At 40.4% G+C, this 12,170-nt stretch overlaps 1 protein-coding gene across 4 annotated transcripts in view; it reads right to left on the reverse strand.

Moving 5' to 3' along the window:
• BANP (BTG3 associated nuclear protein) overlaps window positions 1-12,170 on the reverse strand; it is a 755,155-nt gene that overhangs the window by 262,174 nt on the left and 480,811 nt on the right. The window lies entirely within an intron of this gene.

The raw sequence follows: 12,170 nt of genomic DNA on the forward strand, positions 1-12,170 counted from the left end.
AACCTGATATAGTTGGGTGTAACCTAACTTTCATGGCCAAAATCACAATCACTAAATCAAAAAGTAATGCTAACAATGGACAACCCTGTCGAGTTCCGCTCAATATTAAGAACGGATCCAAGCATTGCCCAATTGTTAGTACCCTGGCCATGGGTCTGTAATAGGGCGCCTTTACCCATACCCGAAATTCTGCTGGGAGACCAAACCTTTCCATCACAAGAAAAAGAATGGGCCATCTAAGTCTATCAAAAGCTTTCCTGGCATCAAGGGCTATCACTGCCCCTACAATCTTGTCCCATTTAGCCAATGACATGATATTAAATAACCATCTGGTATTAGAGATGGAAACCTGGCTTTTTATAAAGCCTGTCTGGTCAGGGTGAACTAAGTCTTTCATGACTTCTCCAGCCTCAAATGAATATCTTGGCCAGAATTTTTACATTACAGTTAGCAAAGAAATAGGCCTATATGAGACAGGATCTGCAGCATCTCATCCCTTTCTATGAATTAATACTATATTGGTCTCCAGCAAAGTAATTTCGGTCTCTGGACTGTGTTGCAAGAGAGCGAAAGCTTCTAACATAAGAGAGCGAAAGCTTCTAACATAATTCTCTCAAGGGCTGTCCTGAGGACAGCCCTTGAGAGAATTTTTTTTAAAAATTCAAGAGCGAAACCATCTGGCCCTGGACATGTTCTGTTAGGGAGCTCCATCATAGCCTTGTGCAGCTCACCCCCAGTTACTGGCCTAGCTCTGTTAGCTCTGGAATAGACAGGTTACTCAAATACTCATACAGTTCTTCTAGACTGCAATCCTCACAACCAGAAGAAAGATTGGTGAAAAACTCTTTAAAACTCGATTTATTCCTAAGGGATCGCATGTCACTATGCCATTTGTCCCCCAAACCCCCTGTATGAGAGTTTTAAGGGCATGTTTCCGTAGTACTCTGGCCAGGAGGGCACCAGTTTTATTCCTGTGTTCATAAAATTTCTGATGGGAAAATGTAATTGATCTATCCATAGAAGAAATCTGAAGGCGGTGCAGCTCTTCCCTTTTCTGCATCAATTCCATATACACTTTAGGGGAGTATGTAGACTTATGTCAAGTCTCTAGTTGGTGAATTTCCCTCTCCAGAGAGCACGCCTTTCCTTTCCTGACTTTATTTAGTTGACTGGCAAAACTTATAATCCGACCTCGCATTACCACCATTTGCACTTCCCATAAGACCACAGGGGACTGTGCGGCCCCTTCATGCACCTCTCTGTATTATTACACTCAACATCATTTCACAGAACTGCTCATTGCCCAAAAGGGATGCGTTGAAATGCCATTGCTTATTAAAGTCTGCTACTGGCACCACATTTAGTGAGAAAAACACTGGGTGGTGATCAGAAATGCAGCAAGTCAATATAATCCAGGTGCATGGCCAGTTTCACCAAATTCACCCACAAAGAGAAAATAGTCTATGTAGCTTAGGTCCCGTGTCTCAGGGAAAAGTAAGTGTAATCTCAACTTATGGCATACTGTCAGAGATCCACAAGACCTAGTTGCTGCATAAGAAAATGCAGACCTAGAGCCTGTCCTCTATCCACAGCAGATCATGAAGATCAGTCTTTTTCTAGATCAAGACAGGTTCCAATCCCCGCCCAATATGTAAGGATAAGATGAAAACCCTACAGGGTGAAAGTCAATTCCCTGTAGTATACTATCAATCCTTCATTCGACCCATACACATTAACTAATACAAACTTCAGCTCACAGCGCACTCTAGGACTATGAATCTTCCCTCAGGGCTGGATATTTATTTATTTATTTATTTTTATTTGTGGCTTTGATATACCGACATTCGTTTAGTAACATCACATTGTTTTACAATTAATGTAACATCTAGCAATGGTGCTTTATACATGAACAATTGAACTGGCTAGAAATAATAACAATACTAGTTACATCTAAGGAACAGTTAAAGAAGTACAAACTAGATAAATCAGAGATTAAGAAGTAAGTAAGTGATTTGGTATTAATCAGGGGAAAACTTTATGGATCAGAATGCACACCCCTCTGCTCTTAGAGTTGTAAGAAGATGTGTAAACCTATCCCACCCATTCGCAATTTAATTTCAGATGTTCTGCTGGGGATAAGTGTGTTTCCTGCAGTAGTGCCACCATGGTCCCCTTAGCTTTCAGATAGGATAATATCCTTTTTCTTTTCATCAGGGTTTCTATATCCCTAACATTGAGGGATATAAATTTTGCTATCTTGCAAACTGTAGGGAACATTAAAACACAAGCAGATCTCATTTGTGTAATGCTGCACCAGCCCCATTTTTAACCAATAAAAGCTCCCCATCCCACCCTTTTTCCTCCTGCCCATAACGTGGAACAAACCCCTAAACTTTAGCGGCCATAAGAAAAGGAGGGAGATCGTTACTTTCCTAACTAATGCTGCCCCCTCCAGTTCTAAACCACTATATCTTGCCCAACATCCTCCCAACTGAACCATCAGTGTATCTGGGTGTATGAATTCCTGAGACCCAGTAGCTCGTCCATGCAAAACTAATACCCTGTTCCTCCTACAACTTCCCTTCTTATACTATGAATAACCATCTACATCCACCCCCCCCCCACCCCTGCTGTCAATATCACTATCTCCCTCCCCATCCCTTCCCACACCATGCCCTGATGCACAATTCTGGCCCTTGCATAGTCCAATACTGCAGTGCTGTGAAATTCACCATCTCACGATTGGAAAACGGATCCAACAGAAGAAAATAGGATAATGCATAAGCGTTGGCAAGTTAAATGTAAGACATTGATAAGACAGGCTAAGAGAGAATTTGAAAAGAAGTGGGCCATAGAGGCAAAAACTCACAGTAAAAACCTTTTAAAATATATCCGAAGCAGAAAGCCTGTGAGGGAGTCAGTTGGACCGTTAGATGATCGAGGGGTTAAAGGGGCATTTAAAGAAGATAAGGCTATTGCGGAAAGATTAAATGATTTCTTTGCTTTGGTGTTAACTGAAGAGGATGTTGGGGAGGTAACCGTACCGGAGAAGGTTTTCATGGGTAATGATTCAGATGGACTAAACCAAATCACGGTGAACCTAGAAGATGTGGTAGGCCTGATTGACAAACTGAAGAGTAGTAAATCACCTGGACCGGATGGTACACATCCCAGAGTTCTGAAGGAACTGAAAAATGAAATTTCAGACCTATTAGTAAAAATTTGTAACCTATCATTAAAATCATCCGTTTTACCTGAAGACTGGAGGATAGCTAATGTAATGCCAATATTTAAAAAGGGCTTCAGGGGCAATCCGGGAAACTACAGACCAGTTAGCCTGATTTCAGTGCCAGGAAGAATAGTGGAAAGTGTTCTAAATATCAAAATCACAGAACATATAGAAAGACATGGTTTAATGGAACAAAGTCAGCATGGCTTTACCCAAGGCAAGTCTTGCTTCACAAATCTGCTTCACTTTTTTGAAGGAGTTAATAAAGATGTGGATAAAGGTGAACCGGTAGATGTAGTGTACTTGGATTTTCAAAAGGCGTTTGAGAAAGTTCCTCATGAGAGGCTTTTAGGAAAAGTACCAAGTCATGGGATAGGTGGCGATGTCCTTTCGTGGATTACAAACTGGCTAAAAGACAGGAAACAGAGTAGGATTGAATGGACAATTTTCTCAGTGGAAGGGAGTGGGCAGTGGAGTGCCTCAGGGATCTGTATTGGGACCCTTACTTTTCAATATATTTTCAATATATTTATAAATGATCTGGAAAGAAATATGAGTGAGGTAATCAAATTTGCAGATGATACAAAATTGTTCAGAGTAGTTAAATCACAAGCAGATTGTGATAAATTGCAGGAAGACCTTGTGTGACTGGAAAATTGGGTATCGAAATGGCAAATGAAATTTAATGTGGATAAGTGCAAGGTGATGCATATAGGGAAAAATAACCCATGCCATGGTTACATAATGTTAGGTTCCATGTTAGGTGCTACCACCCAAGAAAGAGATCTAGTCATCATAGTGGATAACACACTGAAATTGTCGGTTCAGTGTGCTGCGGCAGTCAAAAAAGCAAACAGGATGTTGGGAATTATTAGAAAGGGAATGGTGAATAAAACGGAAAATGTCATAATGTCTCTGTATCGCTCCATGGTGAGACCGCACCTTGAATACTGTGTACAATTCTGGTCGCCGGATCTCAAAAAAGATATAGCTGCGATGGAGAAAGTACAGAGAAGGGCAACCAAAATGATAAGGGGAACGGAACAGCTCCCCTATAAGGAAAGACTAAAGAGGTTAGGACTTTTCAGCTTGGAGAAGAGACGGCTGAGGGGGGATATGATAGAGGTGTTTAAAATCATGAGAGGTCTAGAACAGGTAGATGTGAATCTGTTATTTACTCTTTCAGATAATAGACTAGGGGGCACTCCATGAAGTTAGCATGTGGCACGTCTAATCGGAGAAAGTTCTTTTTCACTCAACGCACAATTAAACTCTGGAATTTGTTGCCAGAGGATGTGGTTAGTGCATTTAGTGTAGCTGGTTTAAAAAAGGATTGGATAAGTTCTTGGAGGAGAAGTCATTTACCTGCTATTAATTAAGTTGACTTAGAAAATAGCCACTGCTATTACTAGCAACAGTAACATGGAATAGACTTGGTTTTTGGATAGTTGCCAGATTCTTGTGGCCTGGATTGGTCACTGTTGGAAACAGGATGCTGGGCTTGATGGACCCTTGGTCTGACCCAGTATGGCATGTTCTTATGTTCTTTGGTACTGGACCTCTTTCATCTTCCTGCTTGCTTCCAGTTTTCAGGCCTTGTCATCATAGTGGTGGACCTTCATTGTCATAGCTTTGGGGTGACAGCTATTAGCCATGGGTGCCGGTGCCAATGTTCTGTAGGCCCTATCTATCTTCAGCTTGCCCTGTTTGCAATCCAGGTGCAAGGCCTCGGGTATCCAGCGTGTCAAAAAAATGGTGTGATCAGCATCCTCCATCTTTTCTGGCAGGTTGATTATTCGCAGAATGTTGCGGTGACTTCTGTTTTCCATATCGTCGAGTTTTTCTGCCACTTGCTTTTGATTCCTTTCCAATACTTCCAATTGCTGTCGAGTCAAAGTAAGAGAAATCTCTAGCTCCTCCATACATATGTCCATATTATCTAGCCTTCCGTTCATTTTGCTGATATTAGAGAATAGCTGGCCCATTTGATTTACCACTGATTTGAGCATGGAGTCAAGACTTGAGTGAATTTTATCAGCAAGTTCCTGCATTATAGATTTCATTGCCTCCAACATCTCACTCGGCCGCATGGTCTACTAGAGTCCTCTTCCTCCGCCACCATTTCTTCTGGAGCTATCGTTTTTTCAGCCGTGGAGTTTTTACCAAATAGTATCAATCTCAGCGCCTGATCTCCCCAGAACATCGGCAAGGCTTTTTTGGTGCCTTTATCAACCATCAGGAGCCCATAGAAAATATAAAAAGGGGCTAAGAGTATGCGATTATCAAGATGAGAGCAGGAGTGAGTTTAACTAGCAACCTGTTATCGCTGCAGCAACACATGACCCCCCACAGAAAATGATTTTAAGTTTTGTCCCATGCTGAATGCTGTGCAAACACATCTCCTGCCAATAAAGTCTGCAGCCCTAAAGCAGAGTTAAAATATCTGGCAAATAATGTTTACTCTGTGTAATGGAAACTTTTATTTTTGATTATTTTCTGATTAAATAAAAATCATTAATATGCATTTATAATTCTCTCCCAGTTTCACTATACTTGAGTGATGACTTGCAAGCTAGCCAGGTCCAGGGAACAAGAATACTGGAACAAAACAAAAATGTCCTACCCTGAGCCTGAATGTGAACAAAAGCTCTGTTATACAATTATAAGGCATGTGAGAACACACTAAACACATTATAACGCTCCCTGAGCAATTTATTTTTAGTTTATATGAATTTAAAATACAAAAACATCCTGCATCACCACCCACATGCAGCTGCAATGAAATGGCCTTCTCATGGCTCTCCTCTCCCTGTGTGCAGAATTACACAGCCAGCCAGACAAATATATACTGCATGTAGTATCTACTGAAGAAAATCAAACCTTCTACACTTCCCCATACTGAAATTTTGAAGTACAGGATTTCTGCTCCCATTTGCCATCAGCAATACAAAAATTCCACAGTTTAAGACAGGGTTGTTTAGCCCATCTAAAAAGATGTTAAAAGATCAGTTCCTTAATGTATGGAGAGGCATTAAAGAGAGAAGTTTGCATGTACTGAGTCTTTAGAACATAGAGATTTTGTCCCTGAAAAGAGTGAATTTAAACATTTCACTATTATTTGTTGTTTACAGGTCTTTTTAACTGGGGGAAGAAGACTGAATTTTTGACTGTTCTGAATGTTGCAGGAACTGTGAGCTGTTGCACAACGTATGCTAAGTGTTGTGTTGAGGAGTCGCTGTTTGTGCCTTAATGAAGGGGACAGAATAACCTTGCTAAAGAGAGGCTAGAAACCAGCTCATTAGTAAATAGAGGGGGGGGTCCTACAAACACAGGATCAAAGCATTTTGCATGGCATCTTAAGAGCCAGCTTTTCTAAATGATTGGGGCTGCTAAACTATACGAATTACCCTCCCTGGACACAGTGAAGGAGTTTGCTCAGCACTGTGTGCGCGCAATCATCCATTGCACTCACAGAGCTGGCACCTTTGCATGACTTTGCTAAGGCGGCACTAAATCTGATGTTGGCAATGGAGAAAATTAAAGATATGGTGTGTCAGAGCATTACTTAAGAGGAGCTGCATCTGCTGTCATTGGTGGGTTTCAATGGAAGCAGTGGAATAAGAAAAGCCGAAGCCAAGATTTAAGCTAGAAATGAAAACTCTAAATCATTCTTGACGGCTTTTAGCCCCATGCCAGAATGTGAAGCATCGAAAAAAAAAAAACAAAAAACTAAGCTAACATTTGAAAGATATTTTGCAGCAGTCCTGCTTACTCGTTGCAACATTTAGATTTCTATCAAGTAGGAGACTTGAGGCATTGACAAAAACAATCCAGAGAGGCAAACATACATAAAAAAAATCAAAGAGACCTGCTGAAAGTTTGCTTTTACCTAATGCTCTACGTCTGCTACTTAATGCAAATTTCTATTTGGCAGCAGAAACTGCTGCTTTATGCATATTAGGCCAGGTAACCTTTTTAGAGGAACAAAGTTAACACTTTTCATCCTAAGAAAAGGTTGGCAATCATACAACAAAAAGCTGTTTTTAAGAGGTATCTGGAGTATCAAACAGCATTGCTGGAAGACACACAAACAGATATTGCTTTTTTTCATCAAAGCCAAATGCTCCAGCAATGGTTGAGAAAGTGGATTAAAAATGAGGGCAATTCATTTTTATGACAAAAGTCTTTCAGAGAAGCTATCAAGTAGAGAAAGCAGAACAACAAAAAAAACAAAAAACCCCAAGCACTATTTCCTCTTGAGATCAAAGTGAGCTTAAAATAAAGCAGACTTTGATAACTTCCAGCAGAAGTTACTATTTTTAAATCATCCAAGAGACCCTCTCAGTTTTCTTGCTTAATATTCCGAGATGAGTATTCTCCTGAGGACCAAAATATCAGTTGTGCTAAAGAATACTAAATCCAGCTTGAATCTAAACATAAATCAGAGCCAATCCTTAAAGCTTTCTGACATACTGAAGATTTTTAGAAAACCTTCCAAGAGATATAATTCTGAGTAATTTCTTTCTAAACAAGGAAATCTGCCTTTTTGCTGAAGCTAATCAGATGTGCACTGCCAATGGAGTCTATTACACAGAAACTGGCAACAAATTAAAACATTAGGGGCCTCCTCACTAAGGGGGTCATTTATCAAAGTGCTATATGGTGTTCTCGCATGCGTAAGCACCATAACGCATGGTGCGATGCAAATCAGAAAAAGGAGAGGAGTTTGGTGCGAGATTTGTGCGTCAGAAATAGCATTTTAAGCTGCTGGAGAGACAGCCTAGCTATATATATATATATATATTTGAGAGAGAGAAAGAAAAAATGAATGAATGAATATATACTAGGTAGGTATTTATACCTCTATAGGAGGCCCACCTAGTTACTCGAAGTGAGGTTTAGGAGGGCCACTTTGACATTCAGAGTGTGACATACGAACAGAACAGTGCTCTCTTGTGAAGATTTGATGACCTTCGGAGTGAGGAAACTCACCCAACGATGAGATTTGTGCAATGTTCTCTCAACTTAGCTTGATGGACTCTCTACCTGGGTAACATCAAGCTAGGTTGAGAGAACACTGCACAAATCTCATCGTTGGGTGAGTTTCCTCACTCCGAAGGTCATCAAATCTTCGAGCACTGTTCTGTTCGTATGTCTCACTCTGAATGTCAAAGTGGCCCCTAATCCCTACACTAATACCTGAACCTCACTTCGAGTAACTAGGTGGGCCTCATATAGAGGTATAAATACCGACCTAGTATGAGGGCATTATGGCTAGGCTAGGCTAGGCTCTCCCCCCCCCCCCCCCCAGTGATTGTAGGTAGGAATTACAACAATTCTGGCACTTACGGCAAACTGCAAAAACGTTAAGCATTTTGTGATAAACAGCCAATTACCATAAAACACGCCCCTTTTCCTATCGCATACGATATTTAGTGCATTTTGATAAATCCAGGCCTAAGAGATTTACTGATTGCTCCTTGTTTCAGTGCATGGAAAGGAAACAGAACAAAACTAAAATTTAAGGTTGCTTGTACCATCTTACTTGAAATACCTTTGTGTATATTTTCCTTATCTGCTATCATGACCACTTTTGGATAGTTAATTTTTTGCCGCTTCAAAAGAAAAAAAAACCCCCAAAATCTAATGGTCATTCTTCATGCACTTTGTCTCCTGTTGATGTTGTCTTCCTTTTCCCAAACAAATGAACTGAGCCATATCTTTCTCCTCTTTACTTTATAGGCAGTACTCACATGCTTGGCTCAGTGCATGGTTATCAGTGCAGATGAGGCGTGGTCATTCTGTAAAAAGTACCAGCTAATAAACCTGTCAAGAATGATGGCAGCACTCAATACATTTTTCATAAATGCTTTTATATTTTGCAGCAATCTTTCTTGGTTTTCTTTGCTAGCCAACATAACTTTTCAGGTTGTCCTTATCTTTTGTTGTCAGCCACACATATGGCTGTCCATGTGCAAACACTGGCACCTCTAAAAGTGCTCAATTAAATGTCTGTCTCTGCAATTTATTTCTTGCAGTCACAAAACCAGGAATCATAGGAAACTGTATCCTCTTCAAAACTAAAGGTACATTTCTTTCATTGGTGCTAATGATCTGTTCTCCCCTGTTAAACTTACTGCCAAAATCTCAGCATCAATCAAGTGCTGATGAAGTGCTTCCACATATTGTTCCATTCAGCAATCTCTTCTTTGGGTTCAAATTTGTAATCAGCATTATGAATGCTCAAACATTTTATATTAGTAATTAGATAAGGTTAGTTCTTCCTGAAAATGCATGCTACAAAAGTGTCGAGTCAAAAATGCTATCTGGAGGGGCATCAAAAAGTCAGTTGCACTCTCCATAGTACACTTTATTTCTTTTAAGTGTCAAAATAATTATGCCCCTCTCTCAAAAAAATCATATAATTAAAAATCACAAAAAACTGAAGAGCATGCAAAATTGTTGTGTGTGTCCTTACTGTGAATCTGACATGAGTTAACTGGGATCCGGGCATCTAGCTTCAAGCATATTTCTGTGGCGGCAATCATCTTTCCCTGCTTCTTAGTAACAAAGGAAACTAGCAAGGAAATTGTGGCAGTTTTCTTAAATACAATGCAGGAAGTAGTCACATTTGCCAGCAAAGGATTACTGGTACCCTGGATCCTGTTATGAAAAGAACTTCCCAGAGACAGACTGGAGAAAGACTTTCCGGCCGATGCAATAGCAGCGCACATTAAACAGGAGATCATGATTGAGTGCCCGCTCCCTTAACGCACACCGATTGACCTCTCCCGGGTGCCCTATTTAATATTTGAAGTGGGTGCCACGGTAAAATGGAGGCACATGGGGAAATTGCATGCCGCTAGCGCCTCCTTGACAGCGGGGGCCTGGGAGAGGTGGCTGTCAGCCGGTTAGGAAAATGGACATTTGTTAATAGAGCGCCCTGTTTCCTAACATGACTGCCGGCACACTCTTTTTTTTTTTTTTAATTCTGCTATTTCGGGAGTTAAGGATGCGTGTCCAATCATGTGCTGAGCCATGTGTGGTATTGCATTGGCCTGCTTATGAGAGTCTCCTGGTCTAATAATTAGGGCTTCTGTTTTTAGGTTTTTAACTGATCAACACCCCTCTTTGCCCACTCTCGGAAAGCAAAATTTGGTTTTTAATGGACAAACAGCAGAAAAACACCATTGGCTCAACAGCAAGCTGGTGGCAAGAGAATAAGCAAGGGTGGGAAGTGGCAGAGTGGTAGAGACAGAGATGGGGAAACCGTTCAGGATAGGCTTGTGAGGCTGGGGCTGTGGGGGAGAGAAATTCTAAATAGCGGGGGTAAGTGCTGGTAAGCTGAGGAAATATGAGTGCTGGTGCTGGTTAATGAAGGAAATATGAGTATTCTTTTCTTATGGCAGTCAGTTGTGTTATGGAAATGTACATATTTGATTCACCTGGAAAAGGTACACAGCAATAGTACCTGCACTGCAAAACATCTTCCTTTACAAGTTATAAACACTTAAAGATGGAAGCACTAATAATAATATATTACACACCATTGCATCTTCAATTTGAGAAGTTCTGCTCACGAAGGATTTATTCAGTGTCATTGTTTTGGACTTGTATAATATTACTACGTGGCATGCCAGACAGTGCAATGTCTTCATACATGTACTATAATTGTTTATTGTATATTTTATAGGATTGGTAATACAATTTTAAATCAATGAATACAAAACGGAAAATAATTTACTTATCTTCTTGCACAGTATCCCCTAAAGAAAGCAGGTATGGAAGGACAGACTGCTAGCAGACCTTCAGAACAGCTGCAGAATTATGTTTTATTGAAATACGGAAAGCATTATTACCTAGAAGTTGTATACATTTCTACTTTCAGCTGATTGAAAATATGTATTGGCCAAGCTGAACTACTGCTGATTTAATCAGGTTACTGACCAAATCCTGTTGGGGTAATGGGTGTACAGGTGCCAGTGACATCACAAGGCAAAAATCTACACACATACTCACACACTAAACATTCACATTTGGGAAAATAGGATTAAGTTTTCTTATATTGAAATTTCTCCTGTGCACTGCAGACATTTAATACCCTCAGGGCTATTGGACACCCTTCAAGTTCAGGAAAAAGATAAATGGGGAAGAAAAGATGCAAAAGGTGGGAGGCATCTGGAGATTCAATCTGTCACTGCCATATGGGGAAAACTCTAAGCAATCTGAACACATCGAGCTTTAGCCAATGTGCAGAAGCCTAATCATTTTTACAGTTTGGGTCTATTTCTACCAAATGTGCACTGAAATATAAAGCTTGGAAGGTAATAGAACCCATGTGTAGATAGAGCAAGTTCTTCTGGCAAGGCTTAGTTCATTCCATGGACAATCACGCCAAAAAAGCAAGACCTAAATTCAGTTCAATGCAACTACCAGGACTAGAAATTCAAAGATGAAAAAACAGCTGCTGATCTCATGCAGCACAAGTTCATATTCCTGGTCTTCACCGCATTTAATGCTGAAGTATCAGCTTGCAAAGTTCAACATACATTTCACAGATAAAGCATATTGAAAAATTACAATTTTTGTTCTTCTCCCCTTTTGGTGTGAATAATATCCTGCTGTTTGCATCTGTATGACTGCTGCACAAGTTAACAATTTGCAACTTTTGAGGAATGAAGAGGATCCTGCTGGTCTGGCCATTACCTGCAGCCCTGACACTGAGAATAAAATATCCTGACCTTCATAACAAAGGGCTAGAACAAGCAATCTTACAGTCTGCTGGTGGAAGTTAAAACAGAGAAAATCACTAAGCTCCACTTTTTACATCCTGATGTCTGAATGTAGCAGGAAGAAGTGAGAAGCAGATTTGAGGAAAGAGGTTTTTCCAGAGGACATGGCCCTCACTGAAGGTGCACATCTTGTATTCCAAAACATATAA

This window comes from Rhinatrema bivittatum, chromosome 7 (assembly GCF_901001135.1).
Source record: "Rhinatrema bivittatum chromosome 7, aRhiBiv1.1, whole genome shotgun sequence".
Classification (NCBI taxonomy): Eukaryota; Metazoa; Chordata; class Amphibia; order Gymnophiona; family Rhinatrematidae; genus Rhinatrema; species Rhinatrema bivittatum.